General features: G+C 38.6%; 1 protein-coding gene across 2 annotated transcripts in view; it reads right to left on the minus strand.

Annotated features, from left to right (window-relative positions):
- GALNT1 (polypeptide N-acetylgalactosaminyltransferase 1) overlaps window positions 1-16410 on the minus strand; it is an 89472-nt gene that overhangs the window by 47168 nt on the left and 25894 nt on the right. The gene's annotated exons all lie outside the window — the stretch shown is intronic.

A 16410-nucleotide genomic window follows, 5' to 3' on the forward strand; every position in this document is an offset into this window, starting at 1 on the left:
CTTCCTCACACTAAAATACGGAGGGTTTAATTTTTAATTTTTTTTTTAACCACTACTGACATATTTCAACTCAAAGTACTCCTGCAATGTTTAGCAGTGGGAACAGAATACCAGTTAAAACCAGAATTGCAGACACTCTTGACATAGAAAATGAAGGGAATAAAATAAGGAGACTTTAAAGACATGCTAGGATTTTACAAATTACATACATTAAATTTTTCTTACATACTTTCAGTGAAAACTGAAGAATCTATTGAAAAGAGAACTTTAATCACAAGAGTTTGTGCTGGTTTGGACTGGTGTAATTTCCTTCACTGTGACCAGTAGAGGCCATGTTTTGTATTTGTGCTGGAAACAGCGTTGATAATTCAGGGATGTTTTTGTCACTGCTAATCAGTGCTTACACACTGTTGAGGCCTTTTCTGCTTTTCACCCCATCCCACCAGTGAGGAGGCTGGGGGTGCACAAGAAACTGGAAGGGAACACAGCAGGGACAGCTGACCTCAACTGACTCAAAAGATATTCCATATCATATAAAGCTCAGTATATAAAGCTGGGGCAAGAAAAATGAAGGAGGGGATGTTTGGTGTGATGGCTTTTGTTTTCCCAAGCAATTGCTGCATGTGATGGAGCCCTGCTCTCCTGGGGATGGCTGAACATCTGCTTGTCCATGGGTAATGGTGAATAAACTCCTTGTTTTGTTTTACTTGTTTGTGCAGCTCTTGCTTTAACTCAACTCATTTTTCATTTTTATTCCTCCCATTCTCTCTTCCATCCCATTGGGGTGGTGGGGAGTGAGTGAGTAGCTGCTGCTTGGGGCTTGGATGCCAGCTGGGGTTAAAGCACATCAGTTGTGACTACACAAAAACCTCATTAAAGGCCTGCATTGTTAAGACTGCATTTCCTTTACTATTTCATTGCCATAATTTGACCCCTTCCTCCCCCCACCCTTCTTAAGGGAAAAGATCACATCCCTTACTAAATACAGTTTATTTCTTCTTATTGGCAGCAGACACATTCCTATCTCCCTGCACTCCTTTACATTGAAGTCACACAGCTCTGGATGGCACAGCAGCATAGGAGCCTGTGACCTTCCACTTGTACAAGGCTAGAAGGGTGGACAATCCTCTGCTTCCTGCATAGGTGCATATCAAATGCCAAGAATTAATTATTTTTGGGATCTTAGCTTGCATCTATATAGTTTTGTTGTACAGGAATGACTGTAAAAAATTAGGAACTGCAGAAGTATCTGTAACTAACAACCTGATGATAAAGTAACAGATGAAATGACCACAAGGAAACATTAAGTGACATACATTATGAAAAAATCCCAGGGGTTGTTTGGTTGGAAGTTTTTTGGTTGTTTTTTTTCCAGTGGTTTTTTTTTTTAATAGATAGGGGGATAGACCTGAACTCTATCCTCCTATCTATTAAAAAAATCTTGGGATTTTTTTAAAAAATTCTGTAAAATGAAATTCTGTAAAACCATCAGCAGCACTGAAAGAAAAATAAATTTGTTACAGACTACTACGTAGAAAATACAAACCAAACCATCACTACTCCATTACACAGTACGTGCTCTTTCATCTTGAGTGCTGTATGAACATCCAGTCTTATCATTTCAAAAAGGATATAGGAGGATTAGAAGGAACAAGTGAGAAGTGCAAAAGGATGAATACAACAAAGAGCAGCTTTATTATAAGACGAAAGTACCATTTTTCCTGGCTGGAAAAGATGTAACCTAAATCAAGTAGTAGGTCTATAAAATCAAAAGCTGTATGGAGATGGTAAATAGAGATCAACTGTTACCTTTTACTTCTTATATTGGCAGAAATCAAGTGAATTTAGCAGCAAGAGGTTAAAATCCAGAAAAGGAATTTATTCCCTACAGCGTGCAGTCATCCTGGGGAGCTGCCTGCCACCATCCCCTGCCAGCACTGCAAGTCTCTCCATCAAATAATAAATACCAAGTCCTCACCCCTACTTTGGCCTGTCACTGACTGAACTTCAAGTCACTCAGGAGAGTACAGCAAGGAAGTATCATTCCAGTTTCCCTTATTCTCTGTCCTAGATATGCACATCAACCACTGGCAGAAACAAATACTGTATACAGACAAAATTTGTCTGACATAGTGCATGACTGCCCTTAAACTCTTCATACAATAGGTTTCTTCTGGTCCAACCCGGACACCATAGAAATGATTTGGCAAAGAATGAAGTCACACCACCACCCTGCTTGTTCTTAAAGAACACAAATGCTAATAAAATACATGTTTTGAAAGAAAACTCTACCAATTATTTTAATTTCACACTTCTTGAAGTTCAGACTTGTGAGACATAAGACTGTAAAACAGTGTAAAACCCACAAGAGCACAGTGCTTTGGGGTCCTCAAATTAGCAAGACACAGGAGAACCACAATCTAGACTTGCTGCTTTATATCAAGTGCTTTGGAATGTATAGCCTGGAAGTATATCTGCCTCTAACAAAAGCAAATTCCTTTGTCAGTTCAGTGAAATGTCAAAAAGACACTTTGTGAACCCTTTGAGGGTTTGGGGAAGCGATGAAAAGACAGTGATACAAAAGTTCAACACACAGTTTTCCATTGATAAGGTCCTTCCCTGTACCTTTAGATGAAGGCTCTCATTCCCTTGGGCAGTCTATCATCTCATGAATTACACTGCGTTTTTACCACTGCTTTTATGACAGCACTCCCCCATCTGCTTCCCCAGCAGAGCAGTGAAGCAGAGGGGCCCAGAAACTCAGATGACGCAACTGCTCTTAGCATACCAGAGCCTTGACCCAGAGCTCTGGGAAGAGAGCTCTGCCACCCAGAGCTTGGTTCCTCCCTCTGCTGCTGGAAGGTGGTGGTGGCCTCAGCCACGGGAGGAACGCTCTGCCTGAGTGCTGCTTCTTCAGTGGAAGAGGCTAAGGAGCAAAGTGAGCAAGGATGGATGGATGCATCTCCACAGAGACCTTGAAGTGCCACGAGTCTGTGCCCCATGATGCAAAAAAAAAGAAGAGACAGCTAAGCATTGCACTCAAAGGATAAGTGGATGGAAACTCCCAAAAATGGAGGCTGAGAGAGACAAACCCAGGAAATTGTGGCAACAGAAGGAAAGTCTGCAGATGTGCCCTTCCACAACAATTATACTGCCTGGATGCTGTTGAAAGACTGATGAATAAGCCTGAGTTACATTTCCTGAGCACATGAGGAGGTTCTCATATAATTCAGGAGTACAAGTTGGAACAAACCAAAAAGCAGCAACAAGAACGGCACTTTAAGGATAGCAAAAAAAAAAAAAAAAATTTAAAAAAGGCTGAGAAAAATGCAGATCCAGTGCTCAGCATGCAAAGGTTAAGATACTCAATGCCTTTTTCAGTCCCTTTGTTATTGGAGGCAGAGTCTGCAAGAGTGAAACTTCATAGGCAGGGGACAGATTAGGTCAGGGATCTCTTCCATGGCACCAGAAAGGTGGCATGGAGGGTGCTGAAGGAGCAGGGTGATCTTACTGCAGGGCCATTCTGTATCACCTGTGAAATGTCTGAAATGGTGACCCAGAGATTCCCAGTCCTCAAGATTAGGAAAAAAGTTATCATCAAGTAGGAAAGGAGATTCTGGAGAACCATCTGCTAAGTCAGTCTCACTTCAGTCCTTGAAAAGACTATGTAAGAAATCCTACATACAAACACACAAAACCCCAAAACAAACCAAAAAAACAAACAACAAAATAAAGCAAACCCAATCCCAACCAGATCAGCACAACACAAAAACTAAAAGGGAAACAGGCAGTACAGATACATCAAAGCCATACCATACTTGAACAATTTGGCAACTCGCTTCAAGGAGAGCATTGGTTTGGTGAACAAGGGAAGAGCAGTGAATGGTGTTTGCATTAACTTCAACAGGGACTGTGACAGTCTTCCAGAGTACTTTTTCAGAACTTAGTGAGATTTAATCTAAAGAAGTGGGTTATCAGGGGGTGGACTGCTAGCTGGACCACCAGGGTTCTGACCCCCCATACAAAGTTCAGTTGACAGACAACCACTGGCAATGGCTCTCTGAGGCCAAAGCTGGAGCTGACGCTTGCTAGTGCCTTTACTGAGGAGCTGAGGGACAGGACTGAAAGCACGCTCAGCAAGGTTGCTGGTGACACCCAGCTGGGCTGGAGCATGCAGGCAATACCCTGAAACAACATGCAGGAATGGTTCTGATGGCCAATTCAAGGGACATTCAAAGGCTAGAAAAACAGGCAGGTTAAAACCTCAAATATTCAGTAACTAAAAGTACAAATTCCTGTTCTTAAAGGTCACGTTGGATAAGGCCCTGAGCAACCTGATCTAGCTGGTGGCATCCCTGCCCATGGCAGGGGCTTGGAACTAGAATATGACCTTTTAAGTTCCTTCCCACTCAAACCATCTTATGATTCTATGAGTATTATCTATATAGGCTGGGTACTACCATGCTAGGAAGCTGCTCTGCAGGAAGAAATCCTTGGAGCCCAAGAGCAAATTCAAAATTAATCAGCAGTGTGTTCTTATGGCAAAGAAAGTCAACTGCATCTACAAACCAGCCTAGCAACCACAGAAATAAATCCTCAAATGCATAGACTTAATAATTGCATTTACCTACAGAGTAACGTAATAGAATTGAAGATTTTTTCAAAACCAAGTATTTTTCATTCCTTCAAAATACTGGATTATAGATTACAAAACCCTTATACTATGGAAGAAAAAGGAGTATTAAAAGCACCATGGAAAAGGTAGGAACAAAGGTTGTACTTTATCAAGAATAAAGCGAAAAGAGGAAAAATGGGTACATTCAAGTCTTGTTATTTCTGAAGGTCAAGTGAATTTTTCTTCCCCGTGACAAAATCCATGATATATTTGACACAACAGGAAAAGGTCATCTTTAAAATTACTGCTCATATAAAGAACATTGTTTCACTTAACAACCTCTTTTACAAACACAGTTGGCATGGGAAAGAAAACCTACTCTTTTTCAGTATGGCACACAAATACTCAGTCATTTTTGTCTTTGGATCAACTTTATCTGTGTTTATACTAGTGATCAGTCTTCAATACAACTTTGTGGCAGACTTGACAAAGGATTTCATTGCTGTTATTCAGCTAAATCAGGATTCTACACTGGATACAGCACGTAACCAGACAAAGCTGATGTAAATTTTGTTTTCCAGAATTTCAGATATGAACAAACAGAAGCTGGCACAAAATAAGGGCTCATCAAAATCCTGACACAACATTTACTATGTTTAAGCTATTAATATCAATTTATACCAAATGGAAAATGATTAACTGAACAGCAGCTAAGGAAAGATTGATGGCCTACACAAAACTGAATTTTCAGCTTCTCAGTCTACTTAATAATGAGGGAGAAAAACTGGCATACTGTAAGGTAACATATTAGGCATGTGTATGGATTTTTGAGCAAATTTCTAAAAAATTGAGCCAACACAAATTGTTGTGAGCATTGTCTACAGCTCTGTATCTCTGAACTATTAGTGAGTCCAATATATTTGAAACCAGAAGTGATGCCAACACTACAATCAGGTTCCAGAATTACTTTTCATGCTGTGCTGATGTGTTTTGTTTTGTTTTTGTTTTTTTTTTCTTTTTTACTGGCCCATGCTCTAAATTGGTTCTGGTGCATGTTTGCAGAGATCTCATTACCATCAGAACATCAGTAAACAGGTTGATTTGAGGATAAACAAAGCATTACCTTTCAATGCTATGAAAGCAAGTGATAAAAAACCATTTAAATTAGGTCAGCCCATCACCTGTGGAAAACAGATTATTCTTTATCTTTTTCATAGTAACACAAATGCATCCGGTAAACTTCAACAGGCAAAAATAATACTAAAGAGTTTTAGGATGCCAGTAGTCTTCTTCTCAGAAGTTAATATAAGAGAAGAATATTTCATGGGGCTATGCTCATTTGATGGATTTTGAAAGGTTTTATTATTCATCTGTTCAGTACAATTCAGCAAGTAGGTTCTGAGGAGGTGATGAGAGAAAGCAGATCATACTAGTCTGAAAACAATTCATTAAAAGCAAACCTGCACTTCAGAAAAATCTGAGAAATGTAGGTCAGCACAATAAATTTCTATTCTTCTCTCTCTGAGTAGGAAGACTACACTTTTAATTCATCAGAAGCACTTTTTTAATTCATAACTCAATTTTTTAATTGACCATTTGAAAAAAAAAAAATCAATTATGTTTCTAAACATAGTGGGCCTTGGAATAAAGGCAGAATAACAAACATAGAAGTGGCTGACTACAGCTGAAAAACAAAGATGAAGTTCATACACAAAGGCAGAAGCTATTGGTTCATGCCTCCTTTCCTACAAATTAACAGAATGCATTATACTTACAGAAGTAGAAGCTCTTGTGAGGTTAAAATCTCTCATCACAGAGAAAAGCAATACCAGAAATGGAACAACAGCTATGCACTCCAACTAAAACTCTGTCAAACTGCTTACAACTGTATGGAACTACATGAATGTGTACTTGAACCTCTGATTCTCCTTATTCAGAATCACAGAATCATAGAATACTTCAGGTAGGAAGGGACTTTCTTACTCAAGTAGTCCTTACTTAACCTTTAAACTTTTAAGATTAGCTCTAAATACTTCTACATAGTAAGGAAATAATATTTCTGAATTGAAAAAAATGGCTCTTATAAAGTTTGGCTTTTAAAACAAGTTCTTACAGTTAATGCAAGAAAGTTAATTGAAAATGCAATGTTATTTTGGTACCTATAGTTTTCAGAAACAACTATAGTCACTGAACTTCTGAAAACAGTTTATAATTTCACAAATCAGTGCTTAATGGTTTCTCAAATGAGTTTGTAAAAATGCCAAATTCCCTCAATACAGCATTTTTAAGAATGGAACAAAAGATTATTTACACAACTGCTCAAATGAAAACCTTTGAAAACACTTAAATCACTTTTTCCCAGTCATAATCAGGCCAGTTTAGATTGACTTTATGAAAGCCCTGTCTTGCTTGCAGGAAGAAACTGTAGTGGGCAAGGTTTCAAAGGACCAGAAGAACAATATTTTAATCGAATAATAAAAAATCAAACCAATTCAATGCACAGATTTTGGATTTACATTCTTTTATTCACAGAAATTTTTGCTATGCAAGAAAAGGAATAAATTGATCCAGGAGGGAGATGAAATATTCCCTATCAGAATATCACTGTAAATATTGCAAGAGCTCAAGAGGATAGCTAAAATTTGGAAATTAAGAACACAATAAAAGTACAAAGACTACTGCTGTCATATAACCAGCTGAGATTCACTAGATGTCTATTCTACGACTTTGAAGTAGATTTCAAACGTCTGAGGCAACAACTTCATTTCTCTATTGTTCCACAGATTGCATAAAAATTATCTAAAACCAGACATCTCATTCAGGGATTCTTCACACATTCCTATTTTCTCAACTTCTCAAAAATTTAAAATATACTTCTATTATGTCCAGTGAGAAATCAAAATATATTACTTAATATTGCCAGTCTGATAACAAAAAAAAAACCAACTATACACCTTTCTACAGAACTGCTTCAAATATTTACACTTCATTAGCCCAGGTTAACTGCAACACATAAGAAAATGAATACATGTATATATAGAACACCCTGAAGCAAAGAGAAGTAGGTGTTTGCATGGGCATTAAGTTATTGGCTGTTGTTACAGTCCTGGCAGGTAAGTTCAAATCACTGCTATTCAAATCTTTTCCCTCTTAGACTGAACCACAGAACTGCCTCTCATGAGAGGTGCAGAACAGGCAATCCTTTTTGGAAAGCAGACTTATAAGCCGAAAGACAGTTATTTCTTCTCCTGAAACAACTGCAGTCTTAAATTGGGTTACTGACACCTCAGATGCTGACTGAGAGCAAACATTCCTCTTCCAAACCATAGCTACTATGCATGCACACTCTGGGAGGGCTACTGAGGGTGCTTGACTAAGAGAAACAGTCAGCTTGAGAATACAAGCAGTATTTTCATCATGGAGTATCAGAGGCAGCACAAAGACAATGAGCAATTCACGAGTGAAAAGCTTTTGTTGTTAACAGCAGCAAGAGATGATTTAAGCACTGAGCTCATGAAGCCTTGACATGCAATAATTAATGGCTGAAGATGCACCAGTAAGACCTATTTGAGCCTTCTGCTACCCTTCACAGCACCCTGAAAGGCTGAAGTGGACTAGAACCACTGGAATAGTTTTTCTTTTTGGAAGACTCACAGATGGTGACCCAGCACTTAGCTTTTTCAGCACAGCAACACTCCTGCCAATCAGCATCCCAGAGCTATAAACTGACTCCACTTTTTAATAACTCCCTGAAGAGCTGTGTTAGCTGGACTTTCAACCCCAACACTACAGGACTTTTAGAGAAAAATTGAGGTCACATCAACACAGGTGCTCTAGGTGAGGACCTCCATTTCCTCAAGCAAAACAATCTGTAATGTGAGGTACAGACAGTGCAAGTTTACCATTACTCAGAAGAAACAGCTCCAAACTAAGTAATTTTAGGCTCCCTGTTGGATCTAAATGGTCTTTTAAGAAATTAAAAGCTGAACTACCCAAAATTTATATTGCAGTGGAGTAGTGTCACAGTAGCAGAGATTAGGCTATTAGTACACTATTAGCTGTCTGCAAGGAAAAGCTGTAAACACCTCCCCATGTTTTAGGCTCTCAGTCTTGTGACAGGATGTAACACTGTGAAGGCTTCTAGACAAAAGCAGCATCACCTGGTCTTATAAGGCATAGGTTCCCTAAGAAAAAAAGCATGCAAGCAGTCAAGGATTGCTAATAATCAAAAACTCATACGTTTCCAAAAGTTATTTTAAATAACTTGGCAAGTGTCAGTTGAGCAGTAAGTAGAATAAGCTACCTGATAGGACTTTTTTTAAAGTTAAATTTCTTTCTGAAAAAAAATTTAGTATTGTGAGCAATCTTCTTTTGCACTAGATTAGACTATGTGGAAGTAAAACTACAGTAAGCTGCTTCATATTCTCAATGCTCATATTTTCCGTCTTCCTTTACAATGTTTCTGCACGATTCAGAAAATCAAATTGACTTCCAAAATGTTTTAAAAGTTCAACATTTGTTTAACAAATGTTTTAAAAGTCCAACAAACTCAGAATTTACCAGCTGAGACAGAGCTAAAATGGATACTATACTTATCAATAGGTTGCTCTTCAAACAAATGTGTCAAATAATAGAACTTTCTGCAGATTTTATGATATTCAGTCCGCACATGTCAACTCAAAAATGTCATGCAGCATTTGCTTTTGAAGTATTTTGAGGAAATAAGCAAATTCTTCTCGAAAACAGAGATAAGCACAGACAAAAGGGTCTCAAATTCACTCTTTATTCTGCTATTAAGTTAGAAGAGAAGAAAACTAGAAACTCAGGTGTCAGTATGAAAGAATTACAAACTTCAAGGAGAAATCCTTCACTACTTGAAGGTCAGGTGAATTCACCATCACAAAACTAGCTACATATTTTTCATAGACAAAAACTTATGCAGGCTCTGAACAATCAAATGAATAAATCTTATACAATATATCTGTGACACCTTCCTTGTATGTTGTAAGAAATTATTAAATCTTTCAAGCTAAGTCTCAAATGTTCAAAAATATCAAATCTCCATAAAGCTTCTGATTATTTTTTAGGTATGTATCAAAGCCACAACCTAGAGTGGAGTAAAATTGTTCATTAATTCTTCAAACACTTTTAAAAATGGCAGAAAATTACATAGGAAAATAGTCATCATTAAGGATGAATCACCAATGGGCAAGAATTTGATTTAAAGAAAAGCAGAGTGAGCTAATCAGAGAAAAAAAAATATTATAGAAGAGACTTCTGGAAACATTGAGTAAATTGCAGTCAATAGATTCAATCATCCTTTTGTGAGTAAATGAGGAAACCTCTAATCCTGAAAACTTTCTACTATAGATGAAAAATCCAGCAGGGAAAATAGAAAAAATACCCAATAACTTTGAAGAACATTTTTTCTCTCCCTTCAGCATATGTGAAAAATATTTTTAAAAGTGTTTTAGAAGAAAAGCTTTGAAATAAGCACAGTAAAGAAAAATTCATCATACATGCTGGGGCTATAGAGTGTATATCATAGAGAAGCTGGCTGAATTCTGCCTAGAGTAACAGCAGAACTTGCTGAAAAATCAAATGCAGATATTAAGCTAAAAACTGCTGAAAGAATAACATGTGTGACTAATGGTGAAGACTTGAAGAATTAGGATATAAGTTTGAAAACATAGGGGTGACAATCACTTAACACATGGTGGGTTCTACCACCACAAGTAAAATGAAGAATGATATTGCAAGTAGAATGAAGAATAGCAAAGAATTCAAACAAGTTAACAAGTTTTACCTCCCATTCCTTTAAAAGTGCCACTGCAGATAGTTTAAAATAAAAATCGAAAAGTACCACACCTTGTCATGTCTAGGGAAACACCCAAATTCTAACCAAAATAAGTCAGCACGTTTGCAGGGCTAAACACTTTTTGAAATACAGAGAAAACATCAGATCTCCAACCACAAAAGTCTAGCAACAACAACAACAAAAAAACCCCAAACAAACAAACAAAAAAAAAATCCATGTGGGTGTTTCTCTTTCTCTAGAAAGAAAAGACTGATCAGATATGGAGAAAAATAAGAAAGGCTAGCACTATCAAATTTTGGGATACATTAAATTTTTGCAAAGTTTCTCCCAAAAACTGTGCTCCTTTGGTTTATATCCATAGGAAAATAAAGTCTACCTAGAGAGCAAAAAGGCAGTATTTATAGAGAAAGGCAATGTAGCTTTTAAGTATACAATCCCAGCTAAGCCTGTTCTCACATCACAAAGCTGTGTGCTCAGCAGGTAGCTTCTGCTGCTAACAACTGTTCTGTACTTAATTAACACACAGTATTGCACTATACATTAGATTCTTCACCTCCATTCTTCCCTCTCTCTCTTAGACTCGTTTTAGAGGCAGTTTTTCTTAATTCTGTCTTTTCAGAGATCACTGGCAACAAAAATTTGAGAAGTACCACACTTTTATGTCCTTTTTTTTAATTGTTAATCCATGCAAATGTACACATGGTATAAAAAGAATAACTATGAGATTTTCTTCAACCATGAGACTCATCAATTTTTCCATGTAAAGTTTATTTCTAAAATAGGCAATATCCAAATTTTGGGTTCTATACTGAAGAGGGAAACAAGAAGAAAAGAACTCTCATATAAAAAGCTAAAAAGGCAGAATAATAAATGCAGAGTCCTGGAAATCCTTCAGAACTTGAGAACACTTTCAAGACTGGACAAGACAAGAAGAAACTGATAGGGAGAAGTTGCTAGAAAAGTTTTCAAGCAGACTGTTATTGCAATGGCTCTTCTTCAGGACTGGAATCCTGTATCTTTGTCCATGTGGAATCTTGGTCTTAAGCACTAGCACTGGTATCTCCACAGGAACTGAGCCTAAACTCTTGAATTTAGACTTAAGGTGAGCTTCAGAGGTTTATATGCTGACATCACAAGAGAATTCACAGAGGTATCAGTACTTTTGAGCAAAGCCTTGCAAAGGGGCTGGTTTCACACTGAGACATTTCTACCACAGAGTTCTGCTCTCCCTTTCCTTTTCAGTGCCTTTTTCCATTTGCTGTTCAAGCAAGCAAACTATCCCTAACTCTGGCAGGGAGCAGCTATGACCAATTCAGGTCCCTGCAAGCAGATGCCCCCTACTAGCCCATTGCTCTTACACTGCATCTCCTAGTTTGCTGCCATCCCAACAAAAATCAAGATAACAGGTAATGTAGAGACAAGACGGAAAATGATCTGCTACTGTAAATGAATCTGCTCTCTGTAAAAGAAGAGGAGGAGAAAGTGACAGAAGAACCCACCTATCTAGGAAATATAAAGCAGCCCATATAATTCAAAAAGCTTGGGGCACACAGTATCCACCCATCCAATAAATAGGTATCTGTAACTGTAAAAGTGGATACAGGCTAAATCACAGAGATTTTAATTGATCATGCGCATACTTCTTCGAGCTTTCAACTTCATTGAAAAAAAATACAAACTTTACATTCAAACTCAAAAGCAGCACTACAGAAACTGAGTGCCACAGAAATAAAAGTCCTATTTTGTTAACAGCTTCAAAAATCTGCACTTTTTTCTTTAAAAAAACAAACTGATCATGCTTTGAGTTCATTTATAGGAGAAAGCACTAAAAAAGCAAAAATCAATAAAACTTCATAAAAATAGTTTTCACTTAGGCCATGGAAATTATTTAAACAAGGTAATTTTCAAAAGAAAATGCTAAATGTTCATTATTCTGTAAGAAATGCTTTTCAAGCATTGCTGCATTTTATTTCTTGAATATTTCTTTTTCTTTCTTAAATATTTCTTAGAAAAAAAATTGGCAATTCTCTCAGACATTAAACTTCAAGACTATACTCTTAAAGTTAGTAATTCCAAAACATGTTTTTCATCTAGCCTAACTTGTACCTTTTCATCCTAGTTTGACAAATTTAAATAAAATAGCCATATCATGATATGGAAAATGCATCAGTAAGGTAAAGGAGTAAATAAAATTTAGAATTTTTTACTTGTGCTGTACAGCAGTCCAGAGAAGTCTGAAGAGTGGGATATGCAATTTGAGGCAGAAAGATTATTTTGTGGAAGAGTTCACGTGTGTCCCCAGTTACCTATAAGTGTGATGATAACAATTTTCTGCATAGTTGCATAAGGAAAAAAGTCAGCAGAACATTCAGGAAGGCAAGTATGCATCAGACTTCAGTGAAGCACTTACATTTCTTCAATACTTTGGTGCTTATTACTTGGCTTTTTTTCCCCCCCAGAAACTGTCAAGCACTTCATGAAAAAACAGCTAGTGTATTAATTTGACACAAAATGATTTTTGAAGGTATAAAGCTTGTAGCAACTTGAGCTGTTTTACAATTCAAAATTAATTCCTGACTAGAAGCCAAGAGACAAACAGGTCACCATAAAAAAGGTCAATCTGTCAGACAATATTAAGGAAAGGAATGTGATGGAGCTGTTTTGGAAATTCAACTATATATTAATTGAAAACCACAGAATTTGAGAAATAAAATCACTTCTAGAATTTAAATTAAATCAAAGATCAGATATTTTTTAAAACATCTTCTAAAATTCTGTGCTCCAAGACAATTGAAATTACTCTTCAATACCTTTCCTGGTATACCTTTCCTGAAACATTTTCACCTTCTCTGAAAGCTCTAGAATCTTTACAAGGAGAGATAGTAGAGATGCCTTAGAAGCCAGAGCATGCTTAAAGATTTATCAGCACACTATTACTGTGTAAGTAGCAGCTACTCCAACACACCAGCCTTCTGCTCTGCCAGCAAAAATCTACACAGCAACAAAGAAACTTAATCAGAGAACTGACACAGCTGAAAAAGAACCAAGAACAATTGTGTTTATTCAGCCACATTAGTCTCTCAGTGCAAACTCAGACCAATCGGGTATTCTCTCCAAAAGAAGTATTTCTACTCAAATCTGTGATCTCACTAAACTCAAAATTAGTCAGCAACCACAGAAGAGGTGATTGGGCCATCATGAAAAAAAAATAATGAAGATACCACTTGAGTGGCCAAAAGAAGTAAACCCAGAAGTAAAAAAATCGCTCTACTTTTTTTTACCCTAGACTTTTTTTCTTATCAGCCTCTACTACTAAAGAGTATTAGGTAATAATTTTGGATATACTTTTTCCTCTCCTCTAAACTGATACTTGTTCCAGCTATACTTCTGAAGGACTGAATTTAAGACTACATGTTAGATCTTTTGAAGTTGACTGGACCCACTCAAGGACCCAGTCAAACATGAAACACACTTTTCCCATTTTACAATGCTGAACCTGAATCTCAGAATTGGACCCAAAGAGTCTTTCAGAACTCAATCTGTGAAAACTAACCTATGAAAACTACTAATAGGTTTCAGGAAAGAAAAAAATCAGGATGAAAAATCAGCACAAAATGTCAATACCAATGACTCCAAGTGCAGGACACCATTTAACACACTAAATACAATTGCACTGATTAAACTTTTCTGCCAAAGGAAACGGACCTGTCACACTGTGGTGGTTTGACAGGAAATATGTTTTCTGGGATGCTGTGGTCAGGCCAATTGGTGCTCAGATTTTAATATTGGCACCTAATGTGGCCATTGGGACATTGGACATGCCTCTGAGAACACGGGGTTGAAAGCAGGGCTCTCCCCTGGGAGGCTCTCTTGGGTTTCTGGCGGGAAAGAGTTCGGGGTCTCTCCCCCGGCCCAGCTGCTGGCTGGGCAGGGGGAGGGGAAAAGCCTGGGAGAGGTAGGCCTGAGCCCCGGGGTGGAAGGGTAGAAGAGAGAGAGAGAGAGAGACACTGGGAGCCATCGGGCAGCCCCCCCTGAGAGACAGAGAGAGAGAGAGAGAGAGAGCCGCTGCCTGAGACTGTAACCTTGAAGCTTGATAAACATGGGCCTGTGCCGGCAGCACGGCTGGGATGGAGAAGAAGGGGGGTGTGCATGTAGGAGCCGCTTGTAGGAGCTTTTAACCCCTTTTCGGACAATGAAAACTTTACAGAACATTGACCTTTCCTAGAAGAGAGATAGAGTGGAAGATGAAGAAGGAAATGGGCAAGTGTGAGAGAGGTCTGGGCAAGTGAGAGATGTTGGAAGAATAGAGAAGAATCTTAGTGGGAAGAGATGATGGAGTGGCTTTTGCTGGACTCTTTTTGTACAGCCATGGACAGAACCATGTTTCTTGTGACACAGAGACTGCATCTAGGGGGAGGCAATGCCTCAGGACCAAGAGGGTTCAGTGTTGGTGCCCCTCAGCCCCAGGGGGTGAAATATGGGGGGGACAGGTGTCCCAAAGTTGAGACTGTGCCTTTTTGGAGAGGGATGAAGCATCCTTAAAAGTCGACCCTAGAAGCAGCTCTGGTCCATGTTCAGTAGTGAGAGCGCTGGACATGAAAGGAAGAGGTCACCATTGGCACAAGAAGGACTCCTTCTCCTCTTGATGAACTGAGGATTGAGTATTCTGAAGGGTGGTGCCAGACTGAGAGTCAATGGTTTGGGGGATGTATTCTATTGGGAATTTGGTGGGGAGGAGGAGAAGGAGATGTATTTGTGAAGTTTTCATTTTCCTTGTGGGTTTCTTTTTTTTTTTCTCCCTTTCCCTTGTAGTTTAGTTAATATTTTTTTTTCCTAAGTGGGAGCCTGCTTTGTTTATTCTTGCTCACATCTCACAGCAGAAACCAGGGAGAGGGTATTCTCATGGGGGCACTGGCATTGTGCCAGTGTTAAACCATGACACACACCACATCTTTGCCTGTCCATCCCATTAAACTTGGGTTCTCCATCTTGCTTCAATCAAGCTTAAAGAAAGCGTAGGAGACGCACACAGAGAGGAGGCTTCAGGAGTGCTCAGTTGTTAAACACCTCACTGCACAGCCAATGACTACACAGTGGTGGTTTAATAAATCATCTCTTGTCTGACAAGGATGCTTTAAGGGGACTGTTGCTTGTTGTAGAAACACAGAAAATAAAACTCAGGCTTTCTTAGGTCATCTGGATGGAAAGTGGATCTGAATTCCAGTTCACTGGACTAAGTAAGTCTTTTCAAGATATTCTGAGAGGGTAAAGGTGAATTTAGGAAAACTAATAATGAGGTCCTTTATCCACTTGGATACTGTGCTTCCCAATACTCAGAGAAAACCACAGGAACAGTTTAATTAGGTCTCCACTATTATCTAAAGGGATTCTTATGGAAACTTGCTTAATAGCTGCAGACAACTGAACTGGTCCAACAGGATGTGGAAAGAACAGTAAAATATGGAATATTCATGCAGACTATTGACCCTGGCTGGACTCCAGGTGCCCACCAAAGTCACAGTCCCATCCCTCCTCAGCTGGACAAGGGAAAGAAAATATAACACAGGGTTTGTGAGTCAAGATAAGGGCAGGGAGAAATCTCTCACTATCACAGCCAAACAGATTCAAGATGGGGAAATCAGTTCAGTTTATTAGCAATCAAATCAGACTAGGATGAGAAGTAAAACCAAATCTTTAAAAAACTTTCCTTGTGCTCCTCCCAGCTTCCCAGGCTCAACTTCTCTCCTAATTTTCTTAACCTTCTCCTCCCCCTAGCAGCACAGGGGAACAGGGAATGAGGGTTAAAATCAGTTCATCACATCCTGGCTCTGCCTCTCCTTCCTCCACAGAGGGAGGATTACTCACACTTCTCCCCTGTTCCCACAGGAAGCAGCTCTTGACAAACTTCTCCAACCTGAGTCCTTCCCATGTGCTGCACTTCTTCATGAACTGCTCCAGCATGGCTCCCCCTTCCACA

The sequence above is a fragment of the Agelaius phoeniceus genome, chromosome 1 (genome assembly GCF_051311805.1).
Source record: "Agelaius phoeniceus isolate bAgePho1 chromosome 1, bAgePho1.hap1, whole genome shotgun sequence".
In the NCBI taxonomy this organism is placed as follows: domain Eukaryota; kingdom Metazoa; phylum Chordata; class Aves; order Passeriformes; family Icteridae; genus Agelaius; species Agelaius phoeniceus.